Source organism: Arachis hypogaea, chromosome 18 (genome assembly GCF_003086295.3).
Source record: "Arachis hypogaea cultivar Tifrunner chromosome 18, arahy.Tifrunner.gnm2.J5K5, whole genome shotgun sequence".
Lineage (NCBI taxonomy): Eukaryota > Viridiplantae > Streptophyta > Magnoliopsida > Fabales > Fabaceae > Arachis > Arachis hypogaea.
In genome coordinates, this window is record NC_092053.1 from 12998588 (window position 1) to 13015198 (window position 16611).

Here is a 16611-nt window from a genome sequence, read left to right on the forward strand (position 1 = left end):
TATTATTTATCTATCAATAAATTATAAATTTTTTATTTATGTCCTATATTAAAATTCTATGTAAAAAATAAATATAAATATTAAATAATTAAGATTGTTATAATATATATATAATCGAGCCAGCTCACGAGCTAATGAGCTGAGCTTATCCAAGCTCAAGCTCGGCTCATTTAATTTATGAGCTCAATTTCAAGCTCAAGCTTGGCTCACCAGCTCACGAGCTTAGCTTATCGAGCTGTTAACGAGTCGAGCTCGAGCTGGCTCATGAGCTGGCTTGACTCACTTCCAGCCCTACACACAAGGCGAAATTCGAACTCCAAATACTTACTTAAACAAACAAATAAGATAACCATTCAACCAATTCAAATTGATTAAAATAAATATTAATTATTTTTAATATTTTTAAGTTATAAAATATTTATAATAATAATTACTATAAATATTTTTTATTTAAATTTTAATAAAATTTTTTTATATAATTTTATGTATTATCCTTTGCAGGATATGGAAACATCCACTAGTTTACTTATAAACATTGGATTAACCAAAATTTTAAAGATACGGTTTAATTGAATAGTGTGATAAGTAGTCTGAATTTACATAAGCCTTTTGGTAAGTGGAGATAGCCTAATTACTGAAAAAATAGTTATAATCAACGCATTGGTCTGTTGCTCTGAATTGGCAAGTTTATAGAATATAGATACACTTCACCTCCTATAAAGGGTATTTTAGACGTTTCGCCTGTCCCACGTGCAATTTAGTGTTTCTCGCGCAGTTGCTCTGGGAATGTGAAAGAGGGTGCGGAATTTACAAATCCAATTCCGATTTTCATCGATTTTCCGATTCCTAATCCTACCCTATCCTGATTCGCCGCCGCCATGAGCAACAAGAAGCAGAGGTTGTTGAACCCGAATACGAATCCTGAAGAGGTGCTGTCAGTCCCAGTGAAGCAGAGTGATCCGGATTCCGGTGGAGCTGTACCGGCCGTTACGCAAGTTGGTAACGACAATATACTCAGAGAGCAATGCACAGAAAGTTGAAAGCGTTCTCGAAACCCTAAACAAATGCCGCAGCGACATGGTGGAGCGAGGGGACCTCTCCCTTCCCATGCAGCGTGACTGCCTCATCCACTACTTCAAATGCCTCTGCATGGTTGAGCCACTCTTCTCCGACGCGGACTCCGACGCGGACTCCAACGCCATCGTCTTTGTCTGGTACGACGCCTTCTACTCTGAGCATGAGGGTGGGGTCTCCTCCCAGCGCAACAGCATCCAATTGGAGAAGGCTGTTGTTCTCTTCAACCTTGGCGCCATTTGAAATGCTGCGTGATGACCTCCCTCTACCCATGAGCCGGGACTGCCTCATCCGCTATTTCAAATGCCTTTGCATGATTGAGCCTTTGTTCCCCATGACTACCTCACCCAACCCACCTATCTTTGTTTGGTACAATGCCTTCAACCCACATCAGGACTCTTCTCAGCACAACATCCATTTGGAGAAGGCCTCTGTTCTCTTCAACCTGGGAGCCTTTGGCTCCCACATTGCTCTCTCCTGCGATCTCACCACCCTCCAAGGCCAGCGCATTGCCATAAACGCTTTACATGATGCTGCATATTGGTTCTTAATACTAACGCATGAGGCTGAGAAGGCATCTGCCACCATTGACTTGACAATAAGCTGCGCCCAGATTCTGCGCTAGATAATAACAGCTACGATTGCTGACTTGGAATGCAAGTTTCCTCAACCTCCTTTTGTATCACATTCTGTTGGATGTCCTGTATGAATCGTCATCTACCTTTTCAGTTGATCTTTTCTTAGCACATTTGATTTTTGTCAATCTTGATTTGTTTAATTGTTTGATTGGGATGATGTAGGTTTCTCTGCTTTATTGGAAAGCTTTTGAACTGTCGGCATTGGGGCCTTTAGCTGAGACTTGTCTTGTTAAATCCTTGATACCTAATTATCTTGGGTCTAATTTGAGAACCTGCCATAATGAATTTATACCCAAGGTTGTAACTTTTAGGGTTAATCTTGTCAACATTTTTTTTTTATGTGCACACCAAATGAACATTTGGCTGCTGATTTCATTGCAGATAATTTTCAAAGAGGATTTTAGAACTAAAGTCCATGGTGGATATTTTGACCAATATGGGTATGTGTAGAATTTTGCTTTGGTCAAATTATTCAATGATGCTTTCAAATGATGAGTGAGAGATACTAATGAAAAGAATTTCTGTATAGCAATTTTACTTTCACTGATGATATTGAAAGTTGAACTTTGATTTTTCATTTTTTTTATATGCATCAATATTGAACATCTATTATTCGTTTTGTATAGGATTTCTCTAATTACGCCTGTGTAAGTATAAATCATCAGTGTACAACTTTTAATTTGGCAGAATTATCCGAGACATTATTCAAAACCATCTGCTTCAGGTGAGCTCTTCATTTTCATAATGATATAGAATAATATACTTTGACATTGTTATAATTATTTTGTCTTGTCAAGTGGATGCTTCTGTTAAATCATAGCTCATAAGATATCCAATATGTTGAATTTTTCTCATCACTTTTCTACCGTTTAGGTTCTTTGCTTGGTTGCTATGGAAAGGCCTGTTTCTCTCAATCCTGAGCACATTCGGGATGAGAGAGTGAAGGTGTGCACATTTTCCCTTCCATTTATGCCAAAATTATCATGTTATGCTGATATGAGGCCATCAATATCAGCAGAAAATCCTTGTTCTCCTTTTAAATCGGGTTCTCATACTTGCAAATATCAATTGAATCAGTGAGATATTTTCATAACGGGAACCTTTCGTTGTTGCACTTCAATATTTATCTAGATTTTGAGATGTTCCATAGCTTGCAGTCAAAGTCTAAAGTGTTTTCTATTGGTCACAAAAAATGCAGGTTCTTGAATCAGTAGTACCTATCGGCGACAATGAGGTTGTTCTTGGACAATATGAAGGCTATAGAGATGACCCAACCGTACCTGATGACTCAAACACTCCAACTTTTGCAGCTGTTATTCTGTGCATACACAACGAAAAATGGAAAGGTATGATAAAATCTTTAGCATTTTCTTTCCAAAGGAAAATAAGCATAATTATCTTGTCATGCATTCCATAATTTTCTTTTTGGCATCAGGTGTTCCTTTCATACTAAAAGCAGGGATGGCCTTAAATTCTAGAAAAACAGAGATACGAGTTCAATTCAAGGATGTTCCTGATGATATTTTCAAGGATGTTCCTCATGAAATTTTCCTGAAATTTTCTGGTACCGTACCTTTTTCATTTTTGGGTGTTATCTCTTCATACATAAAAAGTATTGAGATGTTGATCATCTCAATAATCCATAATCGCAAACATGACAAACATAGATACATGTTCTTTATCGGCTTTGAAAGTGAATATAAATGTTTTCTAGTAAATATTTTTGGGAATAGATCCTCTCAATTGTTAAAAAAAATTGAGGGAGTAAAGTATAATCTCTAACCCTTCATTGCTCTGTCTCTCATTCTTTTTCTTGGTCTCACTTATAAAATTAATGGGGAGAGATCACACTTTACTCCCTTAATTGTTAAAAAAATTGAGAGGATCCATTCCCAATATTTTTCCTCATTCATCAAAATATCGATGTCTGCAAAACGAAACCTCACTGTAAACTTGTGCATGTCTAGGTCAGAAGCATCGGAGAAATGGGTTTCGTATCTGCCTACAGCCTTTAGAAACTATTTACATGAAGCTTATGGTATATGATCGCCTATGTTTCGACGATTCTCTATATTGTCAGATGCATTCATTGAGATTGGAAGTTTGATGTTCATATAGCAAATATAGATCTCCCAATACACTGTTTGGAATCAAATTCCGTGATATCTAAATGCCGAATTGGCACGGTTAAATCCAAAATTATTTTATTTTTATCTCAACTTGTAATAATTAGACTAAATCTTCTTGCCGAATCACTGAAGAAGTGCACTCCATCTATTGATTTCTTGTATTCATTCACTTGATAATTTAATGTTAAGTGTATTTAAAAACCATTATATGTTAGATTTAGATTATGCATTTGTTGCATAAGTCTTTTACAAAATCCATGATATCTGCTGTTGTTGCAGTACAAGCTAGGTAATTTGAAGATGTCCACATATCAAAGTGAACAGGAATTGTCCTACCGGCGCGGAAAGAAGGGGTTACCATTCAGGATGCTTATGAGAATCTCATTCTCGACACGTATGTTCACTTTCCCAGTTCATGTTTTATGAATTATCAATTTTTTCTAGCCTTATTTTATTATACATCCATGCCACATAATAACACTAACGGTAGAGTTACCAATCAGTTCGATAGTACGAAAGAAACAGATTTGAGTTGAATAATAATGGCAATTGTATCGTGTTTTGCAGGATTGGAGGCGATCAGCAACAATTCCTTCGTAGAGATGAATTGGAGGTAACAAATTGTTACATGGTTTGATACAATGTTTCATATATCCTTGAAAGACTAATGTAATGTGCTTAACTATATCAGGCATCATGGAAGATCTTCACCCCGATACTGCACATAATTGATAGAGGGGAGTTCAAGCCACTCCCTTATGAGGCATACGGTAAAGATAATTGCTGCGAAAAGCGGGCTATGTTGAAACACCCGTTGTTGTAAAGAGCCCGCGATATTAGAGCCCGCGATATTAGTTGCTTATATAATGTATATACAATAAAAACCTTATATGGAGCCCTCCTATATATAATGGGTGGTACTAGTTTATGGATTTTCTAAGAAATGTACTCTCTTCAAAGTTGAGTTGGTTGGGTATGTTACGAATTTGGTTTGCATACACTTGTTTATGTTTGTCTTTAATGTTGAGCAAGTTAATTCATTCATCTTCATTCCATTATAATATTTAAAATGTTATATTTTGAAAACTACTTTTAATAAATTACTTTTGAAAATTACTATTCAATCTGAGGAATAAAATATCCACAAAAGGTATTATGATGGAGAAATGAAATCTCAACAAATAGTTGTCCTGGTACTAATATATGGTTATTTTAAAAGGTCCAATTCATGGTTATTTTAAATTGTTGATAAAAAAAACGGATAATGTGGAGAGCCCACAAAAAGAGCATTTAAAACAAAGTGTATTTTATTTTTATACCGCATAACAAATATATTAGCACCAAGAAAAATTAAATTAACAAATATTAGTATACAATGTGTACAATAGAATTAAAAAATGAAGATAAAATTAAAATGTGCACAATTGAATTAAAAAAGAGCACTGCTAGGGGCCAATGATCTAACGGAAATTTAAGTTGATTTTGGAATTCACTAAGGAATGAACTCTTAACCTTTTGAATCTAAAACTCTAATATCATGTTATAAAACCACTCATCCCAAAAGCTTAACTTGGTAGAAAAATGTAACACTAATGATTTTATTTCTAATACTTCCTAAACTTCCATTATACACATTGTACAAAATTTTCATTGGCTCCCTATACTTCTTCATTAAAAAATGAAGATAAAATTAAAATTTTGAAAAATTAGGATTAGCATTTAAACTCATTTAATTATGTACTGTTATTTCTAATCTCACTATAACCTCCAATACACGTCTAAAACTCGCTGCCATCTTCTCTAGTTCTCACATCACGGTGCTGCACTACCTGTCGGCCATACCGACGCCGCCACAGCCTCCCATCGACACCGCCTCCACCTCCGCTGGTCAGCCCGACGCCCCTCGCCCTCTGCTGCTGTTTTCGCGCCACTCTCCAGGCAGCCATCATCGCGGACAGCAAGTTCTACCTCCCGGTTGCGCGTTTGTTGGGCTAGGCTCGTCTTTCTCACCTGCGTCGTTGCAACCCTCGGCCGACCATGCCGCCGACGCCGCCACAGACTCCAGTCGACGCCGCCACGGGTTCCCGCATATGCCGCCAAAAGCTCAATGACGCCACTGTTTGAATTAATCGTGTGGATGATTATTTTAATTTTTATGTAGATGATTATTTTGATTGGATTGGATTTAGTTATATATAATTAAAATATATTGGATGTTCAATTTATTAGGTATGCGGATGATTATTTTTATTCTTAAGTGGATGGTTATTTTTACTAGGGTGAGTGGCGTGTGACAAGCCAAGCAGCAATGATGAAGTGGGATAATTATTGATGAAGGTGGGATGGCTAAATAAGAGAGTTTTGGAATGAAATGTTTTGGTAAATTAGGATTTCGGATGGTTATTTTTTTGAAATAACTAATTGGATTTTTTTTAATTTAAAATTTGTAATTGGGAAATTTAAAATTTAAAATTTGATGTAAAATAATTGAATGAAAATTTTTAAATTTAGGTAATTTATAGAGTGATTTTTATTATTTATCCCTAGTGGGATTCATATATAAATCATATATACACGGTGTGTAGGAGACGCTCCATTAACCTAAAACGCACCGTTGGAGAGACTGCAACGGACAATTCCCTTATACTAAGAGGATGCTTTGTCAATTACACGTAGAGTGCAGCTAGATTTTTGAATGAGTGAGCAAATGGGCTTGTATTTTTTAATCAATTCAACTAGATATTCTTTAAAAATGGTACAATATTCAGCATTTTATTACAATAATTTAAAAAAATTAAAATAAACACATCTAAAAATTATAAATAGATTTACTGTCTTTTTAAAATTAAATATACATTCAAAATACAATCTAAAAAAATTAAAATTTAAAATTTAAATTTTAAATTTCTATTTCAGATTTAATATATTTAATTATTAATATATTATAATTTAAATACATATCTAAAATTCAAATTATTCAAAATTTTAATTTTAAAATTATAAAATAAATCTTAAACCATCAAATTATTAACTAAACCCATACAAAACACTCAAAGAAGCAGAGAGAAGTCACGTTTGCCCCACATCGAAAACCCAGAGGCGCACATTGAGAAGTCATCCTCCGCCGTCGTTCATCCGCGCCACCTCTGTCGTTCATCCGCGCCATCTTCCTCTTCTGCGCTCATCCTCAACGCTGTCTTCCTCCTTCTCGGCGTTCATTCACAACGCCACATTCCCCTTCGTCAACACTCATCTTCGTCGCCGCCTTCCTCCTCCTCGTCGCCGTTCGTCCACGCCGAAAACTTACCTAAGGTTTGGATGGGTCTCTGATACCATTACTTTTTTTTTTATTATTCTGTGTAAATTTTGATTTTTTCTGAAATAAAAAATCGAATAAAATGGCCTAAAGAGATTTTCATATATACTGCAATGTTAAATTATTTTTGCACGTACAATTTCTGTATTTTGGAAGTGTTTTTTAGTGTTTAAATTTAAATTTTAGATTTATGATTTTGGATGTGTTTCAAAAATATTTTCTTTATAACTTCATAATTTTAGATGTGTTACAATTATTTTTTAATGTTTAAATTTAAACTTTAGATTTATGATTTTGGATGTATTTTAAAAATATTTTTTGTATAACTTAATCATTTTAGATGTGTTACGATTGAAAAAGAGACTACAATTGAAAATATTTTAGTTTGTGTATATAATTATATTCGACTATTCATCACTAGAAAGTCGTAAAACAGATCCTATATTTTATCAAAGGTACAATAAGTAAAGGATTAATATTTTTCTAAATACACTGACTTTGAATTCTTTTTTTTCTGCAGATACAAATTGGAATATTAAAAAAGAAAACCGTGTTACATAGAGAGAAGAAACGTAAAAGAAGAAATTTTAGTTTTAAAATTTAAATTAATCTTAATTATAAATGTGTATTCTAAAAAATAGGAATATGTTTTAATTAAAAAATAATTAAATAATATTAAAGATTGACCAAAGACTGAATTTTGTTGTACAAGTAGCATTTTTCTTTTTTAATTTGGATAACACACTTCTTTTTATTTTGTAGGAACTCTAAACTCAAAAGGAAGAAATAATGGAAAAAAGTTGACATGTTAGAAGGTAGCGTGGATCACAATAGGAAGATTGTTGGAAAAAAAAAACAGGAACAAAATTTTAATTCAATCTCATTTTCTTTCACACACACAATTTTTTAAAAATATATAATTATAAAAATTTGATAAAAATAATAAAAAAAATTATTTTATTAATATTTTTATATCTTTTCTGTTAAAAAGACATAAATACACTAGTTTAATATCCCAAAACAAAATATTTACGTTCATATTCTATCTGTTAAAATCTCAATGTCTGGTACTAGTAAACAACCTTATATCCAATTTTCTACGTTAAGTACAAAGGGTCAAAATAAGAGTAGCAAGATGATTAAATCACACAAGATCCAAAGTCCGAACAGAAGAATGGCCTTTGACACGCCACAATGCAATATACAAAATGCATAGCCTTTATGATTAATCATGTGAAGGCAAATATATCACAAGATGATTTAAATAGAGTTATATCCTTTAATTTGGTCAGGTATGGTTAGACGAGTGCAAGTCCTACATGGCTGACAAGTATGGTTATAGGGACCTGTTGCTCCGTCGGGCCAGCATTTCATTCCACCTTAGAAAATCTGATTAAAACTTAAGCATGTTAGAACATCTTTATGCTAAGCCAATGGAAATATACAAGAACCACAATTATAGGGAGAGTCAACGGCACTAAGAAGCAGTAATACCTGTTGACTGTTGTATTAGTCAAACAGAAATGGAAAGCATGAGTTTTCAATAACACTCGCACTCCTTTGCCAAAGGCGGAGGTAACGATAATAGCAATATCGATGATGATTGTTGATTAAAGAAATCAAAACAAGGATAATAGCATTGTTTTGAATGTTTGTGGTGTCCAAAATAGATCATTGGTTAGATATGCTCAAGAACCAAGGAGCTAGCCATAGGAAATACAAAGAAGCTACAAAAAGTTCATGTCTCTACACAAAATTGAAGAATAACACACCGTCAAACATTAAAAAGTAATCAATAAAAAAAAAAGATCAAATTGTATCTCCCACTTTCATGATATATTTCTCTGTACAACTATCTCATCAATCAGAAATGAGTTTGGAGGGTCATATACCCTTACATGTGTTTAAAAATTTTGGTTTAGAGGATGAAAGGGCATACTCTTTTATGTATTTTACAATAACATATTAAGGGCATGAAATTTATAAACAAGATCTATTGTGAAACATAATGCAATGCCAATCCTTTCCATAGATCAATAAATATGCTAAAAATAATTTAAATTATAAAGTAGAACTTAAGAGTTGTGAAGATTACCAATCATTTTGCATGGCAGATATCACTGCAATATTTGACGGAGGCAAAACCTTGGAAATAATTGCGATAAAGAAGTACAAGATAAAGTAAAGAAAGCCAATTGACACGAATAACCATCCCCAAACTTTTCTCTCGTCATATGCAGCCATGTGGCATAACCTCCAAGAACTGAAACTCAAGGAACCAAGTACATGCCAACCTTGACCAGAATCAATGCACCTAAATTATAAAGCAAAATAATTAGTGCATCAAATTATAAATCAATAATATAAATTTATCAATTGCAAATTCACTTCTTTTTATATAATACTTTGAACACTATAGATATAAAACCAAACCAAACAAAATTCTGCGGACCTTGTCAAAATCATCCTAGACAAGTCACAATTGAATTTCAAAAGCAAAATCCTAGAATCACCACCATTTTTTAACAAAGAATTAAAAACACTTTTGAAAACAATGACTCTGACAACAACATTCACTCTATGAATCTGTCCATTCCCAAAGGACGAAAAAATTAATCAAATATCAGCATTTCAAAAAAATCAATAGGACATTATTCTGCATTACACTGTTCAGGTTTCAATAAAAAATTACAAATTTTCAGACCACAAAATTCTGTAAACCCGTGCCTGTGCATGAAGTTAAACTTTAACTTAACGGAAAGAGGGTAAAATCATTTGATTTTAATAGTGAAAAATGGTGTGACTTTCTTTTGAAACTTGAAAGGAACTGGAATTGTGTGATTTTGAACTTTTTTTTGCTGAAGTTACACATTCAAAAGCAAGTGCTTCCAAAGACTAAATATTACACAGTACAAATATTGCCTTTTAAAGAAACTAATACTAACCAAGAATGAATTTAAATCTTGGATGTGAGTAAACCTGTTATCTAAAGAAAAAGATAATGCAGAATTTTGATTTTTCACACATTTATGAATAAAATGTGTCCTGCCAAATGTAACATGAGATGTATGACTCACCTAAACCAAAAAATCACCCAAGTAGTGAACATGCCAGCAATAACCTGAAGAGAACTTCTAAATTCAAAGCCAAATATAAAATCCAATCCAAGATTAACAAAATCACTTACTCTAAATGCAAAATAAGTTAACACAATTTAATTAACCACACATGTGATTTATTTGAGAATGTTGGGATATACTCTGTAATTATTTAGTGTTAGAGAGGGTGCATTATTGCCTGCGCCTGTCTAATTGGGTTTAACGGAACACCTGGTAGGGACTGATATAGGGTGAGTTTGGAAAACACGTTGGAAGGGAAAAAGTACGTTTAGACTTCTTGAAAGCTTCAACTTTTGGTTTGGCAAATTTATTTTTTATGAACGCAGAAGTGATTCTGCTACCAAAACCAACGTTTACAAGAAGCAACTATTTTTAGCTTCTGCGTTTTACTAACGAGCTTTTTAGCCATGATACTAACCATTTATTTATCTTTTACCAACTTTATCCTTCATGTATATTATTATATTATTTATAAAATTCTTGTTATTTCTATTTATATGAACTCTATTTTTTTATTATTTATTATTTTTTATTTTTTTCAACTGTTTGTTTGATATTATACACTTTTATAATTGTGATTTTTGTGTATTATGTTTGTTATTATCTCTTTATAATATGATTTATTGATTCTATTAGGTAAAATAAATTAAACAAAAAATTAACTGTAAATAATAATAATAATAATAATAAAAAATTATAGCATACTAAAAAAAGAGTACTAAAAATATACTATATAAAAAGATCATCAAGAATTTTCAGATTTGTTTTCGTTACTATAAAGTAAATATTTAATTTTTTTATTATTTTTAGTACTCTCTTTTACAATTGTAATTCTCATATACTATGTTTTAGTATAATTTTTTATAATATAGAGTATGATTCTATTAAAAAAATAAATTAAATAAAAAATTAATCATAGATAATAATAAAATTATAAACGTTGGATTCCAAATTAATATTAAGAATAAGATTATTAAAAGTACTAGAATAAGAGTAGATATAAAAAAAATACTAAAATGTAATATATTTGATTAAATATATATATATATATATATATATATATATATATATTATATATAAAATTTATATTGTTTTATTTTTATTTAAAAATATATTTTATCTATTTTTATATGTTATTTTTATTTTAGTAAGTAAATATTAATTTTATTATAAAATTAATTAATAAGATTTATTTAAATATCTAAATTAAAATTATAGGATAATATAAAAAAATTATTTAAGTTGAGGTCTATTTTAGTAATTTTTTATCTAAAAGTGATTTTAAATGGTATAAGCCAAACAACATTTATTTTACTAGAATCAATTTTGATACAAAAATTACCAAACATAAATCACTTTAACACAAACTTACTTTTTATCAAAATTAAGTTTGCAAAATCAATTTTATACAAACTCCCGTTTACAAACTGTAATCCAAACACACACATAGTCTGATATAGGTTTATTGGTTTATCATGAAATTGCGTTGGAGCCATGAAAGTTTCACATTTTGGAAAAGGCACATTATAGTATTTCCTAATAATTTAATAAATGATTGGACTCGCCCCCAAACATATTGCGACCTGAGATGTTGCATTGAGCTGAATATGTAATTTATCATTAGGATCGGTCCAATTTATTGTTATTAAGAATGTTTGTTGAACTTTTTTTTAAATATTTGATAAAAAAAACGAATGTTGTGCAGAGCCCACAAAAAGACCATTTAAAACAGTTTATTTATTTTTATACCGCATAACAAATATATTGACACCAACAAAAATTAAATTAACAAATATATAAATCATATATACACCGTCCGTATGAAGCGCTCCATTAACCTAAAACGCACTGTTGGAGAGACTGCAACCTGCAGTTCCCTTAGGTAGCGTTTATTTTGAGGTATTGAGACAGAGACTGAGAGACTGAAATTCAGTATTGTGTTTGTTAATTCAGAGACTGGTACTAAAATTTCTGTTTCTGTCTCTAAAATTTCAGTATTTCAGTACTTCCAAAAATTAGAGACACAGGGGACTGAAATTTTTAAAAATAGAGACTAAAACTTTAATAATATTTTATACCTAAAATACTTTCATTTCAATTAATTAATTCCAATTTTATCCTTTATGCAAATTAAATTAGAGTTTCATTCTTGTTTCAATTCTTGTCTCCCATTTTGCACCAAACAGAATACTGAGATTTATTTCAATTCCTGTTTTTTAGTCTCTGTCTCTCAGTCTCAGTCTTTCCGTCTCTGTCTCTCCACCAAACGCTACCTTATAGTCTTATACCAAAATGGGTGAACAAAATTTTATTGGCACTCGTTTAAAAAAAATAATCTATTGAGTGATGATGTTATAAATCTATATACAGTTATATATTAAGTTATTAATAATAGAGAAGCCAAGATATTTTCTTGTTAAATTGAATTAATTTTATTTGACTTATTGTATTATTAAAGTATAGAACTAATATCTTTTGGTTAACAATACTAACTAATGGATACACATGTTAGAGAATCATTAGAAAATTATTTTAGATCAGTTAGTATCGCTTATATTTATATAGTATATCTGTATATTAATTGTAGGATTCTATACTTTTATTACTTTAATTTTTCTGGCACCTATATATACTCCTTATACATTGTACTTTTGATCAACTTGAATAATACATAAAATACGTTTCTCAAATTTCTCTCTTGTTTCTAACATGGTATCAAGAGTTTAGGTTTTTTTTTTTTTTCTTTCAGAAACACTTGGTTTCTAACTCCTTTATCTTGTTTCACCAGCAGTATTTTGTGCTCAGTTTTCGACTTCCTCCCGACGCCTTAGTTTGTCATCGCCGCCACCCTCGCCTTCTTCTCGTTGCAAGCTTTCCAACGCTGCCACACTCGTTGCCTGTTGCCGCCAGACGCTCCTTCACGCGCCGCCAAAAGGCCGATCACCGCTTCAGTCAATTTTTTGTTTATAAGTTTTTGTTTCTTTTCCTTCTCCAAGCAGCCTCTTTCGTCCTCATTTTGCTCGCCTTCCCAATTTTTTTATTTATCATAGATCATATCATTGTATTCATCTCATCTTCACAAGTATAAAGAGCTCTGCCACGCCGCCAGAAACATCAGCATGCCCCTCCACGCGCCGCCAGAACATCGCTGGCCGCACCCATTCTTCTCTGCCCAGAAACTTCAGCAGCCGTTGGATCTTCGCGCAGATCGCACGCTCCGCAAGCCTCCACGTGTCACGTCGTTAGCCTCCAGCAACTCGCCCCGCATTCTACTCGGCCCGACCCGCATCCAGCTCAGCGCCAGCGTGCCTCCTCTCTCCAGTCAGACGCCGCCACGTGTCATCGTTTTGCTGATGTGGAGCCGACGCGGAACTGATGTGTCACTGATGTGGCAGACAATTGGGACCCTCTCTAAGATTTTTTGGTGAGTTGTTTCCGATTTTGTCCTCCGTTTTCTCGTTTTCGACTCCCAAGTTACAGTTTTTTCTCCTCTCTGTGATCTTTGTATCTGCTATTATGAAAAAGTCAGCTGTTTTTGCTACCACACACAGAAAGGATAAATTCTGTCAAAATTGTAACTGTTTTGGACACCTCTTCTCTGTCTGTCCCTCTATTGAATGTCACACATGCCACCAGAAAGGTCATATTAGCTACCATTGTTCACAACTGTTTTGCCATTATTGCAAGCTCTCGGGACATTTGATTACTACCTGTCCTACTCGCTCACCATGTCCTGAGCCTGCTTCTGCTGTTGATGCTACTCTTGAATCTACCACCTCTGCTCACTCTCAACCCATCTCCTGTCTCTCTATCTGATATTGCGTCTCTTCTTCATAATCTTCTCTCCCTTTCTGGTAATACCCCTGCTGCTCTTTCGACTCCTCCAGGTAAATTCTAAATGGTATTTTGACTCGGGATGCTTTAATCACATGTCTTCATTGCGTAATCTCTTCTTGTCTATGTCTACCACTACAAATGCACCTTTTGTCAATACTGCTAATGGTTCCCTCTTGCACGCAACACACAAGGGTTCTATCTCCCAGTCGACTCTTGATCTTCCTGATACTTATTTTATTCCCAACTTAAACTTTAATCTTATTTCTGTTGGTCAACTTGTTGATATGGGTTTTGATGTCATCTTTTCTATCTCTGGTTGTCGTGTACAGGATCGTCGGACAGGACAAGTCATCGGGACTGGACGTAAGGTTGGAAGATTGTTTGAAGTCGAGAATCTTCATATTCCTCCTGTACCAAATCTCTATGTTGCTTCTTCTCCATCTACCCTTCACTTATGGCATCAACGTCTTGCCCACAACTCCTTAGGAAAATTGCATCCTCTTGTGTCTCAAGGTGTTTTGGGTCAGGTTCTTAATGAATCTTTTGATTGAATTTCTTGTCAAACTGCCAAACAACCTGCTTTATATTTTCACAATAATTCCTCTCTTACTTGCTTTCCTTTTGATCTCATTCACTCTGATGTTTGGGGTCCCGCTCCCACCACTTCTATAGGATGAGCTCGATACTTTGTTATTTTCATTGATGATTATTCATGCTTTACTTGGGTTTATTTGATGACCAATCGCCATGAATTACCTCAGATTTATATTAACTTTGCCACTATGGTTAAAACTCATTTTCCAAGGTCATTAAGGTTTTTCGCCGTGATAATGCTATGGAATACCGTGATTCCAAACTCTTAACCTTTCTTGCAGAACAGGGTATCTTGTCTGAGTTTTCTTACCCTAGTATGTCTCAACAAAATGACCGAGCTGAACGCAAACACCGTCATATTCTTGACTCTGTTCGTGCAATGCTTCTTTCTTCTTCGTGTCCTGAGCGTACTTGGGGTGAAGCTGTTCTTGCTGTTGTTCATGTTATCAATAGACTCCCTTCTTTTGTTCTTGGTAATGTTACTCCCTTTGAGCGTCTTTATCATACCTCCCCATATTATAGTTCTCTTCGAGTTTTTGGTTGTGTCTGTTTTGTTCTTCTTCAGCCTCATGAACATAGTAAACTTGAACCTCGGGCTTGTATGTGTTGTTTCCTTGGTTATGGCACTGAACACAAGGGTTATCGTTGTTGGGATCCTCTCTCTAAACGTATTTGTATATCTCGTCATGTTGTCTTCTGGGAGCATCACATGTTTTTTCGGTTCTCCTCCTTTGAGTCTATTCTTCTTACTCAGTCACCTTTTTTCACTAACCCCAATATTGATCTTTTTCCTAGTGATGATTTTATAGGTTCTATCTTGAGTCACCCTCCACAGCCTCCTGTTCTTCTGCCTTCTCCATCTCCCGATGATTCCGGACCGGACGACGCTCCTACTCCTATCGTCATGCCTCGTCCTTCTACTCGCTGTTCCAGGGTGAGAAATCCACCTCCTCATCTTCTTGATTATCATTGTTTTTCTACTATTTTTCATCAACATGAACCTAAGTCATTCAGAGAAGCCCCACAAATCCAAATTGGCAACAAGCAATGCAGGAAGAAATACAGGCACTTGAAAAAGCACACACCTGGGACTTGGTTGATCTCCTTCTAATCAAGAAGTTGTGGGAAGCAGATGGGTATACAAGATCAAGACTCGCTCTGATGGTTCTATTGACCATTATAAGGCATGATTGGTAGCTCAGGGTTGTACGCAAGAGTATGATATTGACTATGAAGAGACTTTTGCTCCTGTTGCTCGTCTCACATCTGTTCGAGCTCTTCTTGCCATTGCTGCGGTAAAAAAATGGTCTTTCAGTCAGATAGATGTAAAGAATGCATTTCTTAATGGAGATTTGAAATAGAAGGTCTATATGAAACCCCCTCCGGGCTATCCTTGTCCTTCTGGCAAAGTTTGTCTCATTCGCAAGGCACTCTATGGGCTTAAGCAAGCTCCTCGTAAATGGTTTGACAAGTTTAGCACTACCATATGCAGTCTTGGCTTTACTTGCAGTCCTCATGAGAATACTCTCTTTATTCGTAAAAGTGAACGTGGAGTTGTTCTTCTACTTTTGTATGTTGATGATTACCGATAGTTGCACTCAATCTACTCCTCTTGAGCCTAATGTTCGATTTACTCCTATGAATGGCACTGTTTTGGATAATCCTACTCTCTATCGACAGCTAATTGGAGGACTCGTCTACTTAACTGTCACCCGACCAGACATCGCCTATCTAGTTCATGTACTTAGTCAGTTCTTGTCAGCTCCTCGTACTACTCACTATGCGGCAGTTCTTCGCATTTTCTTCGCTACATCAAAGGCACTCTATTTCATGGCCTTTATTTTTCTGCCCATTTCTCTTTGTCCCTTCAGGCATACTCTGATGCTGATTGGGCTGGTAATCCC

At 34.2% G+C, this 16611-nt stretch overlaps 1 pseudogene; it reads left to right on the forward strand.

The window, feature by feature from the left end:
- The first annotated feature begins 1408 nt into the window (after window positions 1–1408).
- Window positions 1409–4828, forward strand: LOC112769587 (glucose-6-phosphate 1-dehydrogenase, cytoplasmic isoform-like; annotated as a pseudogene).
- The last annotated feature ends 11783 nt before the right edge of the window (window positions 4829–16611 follow it).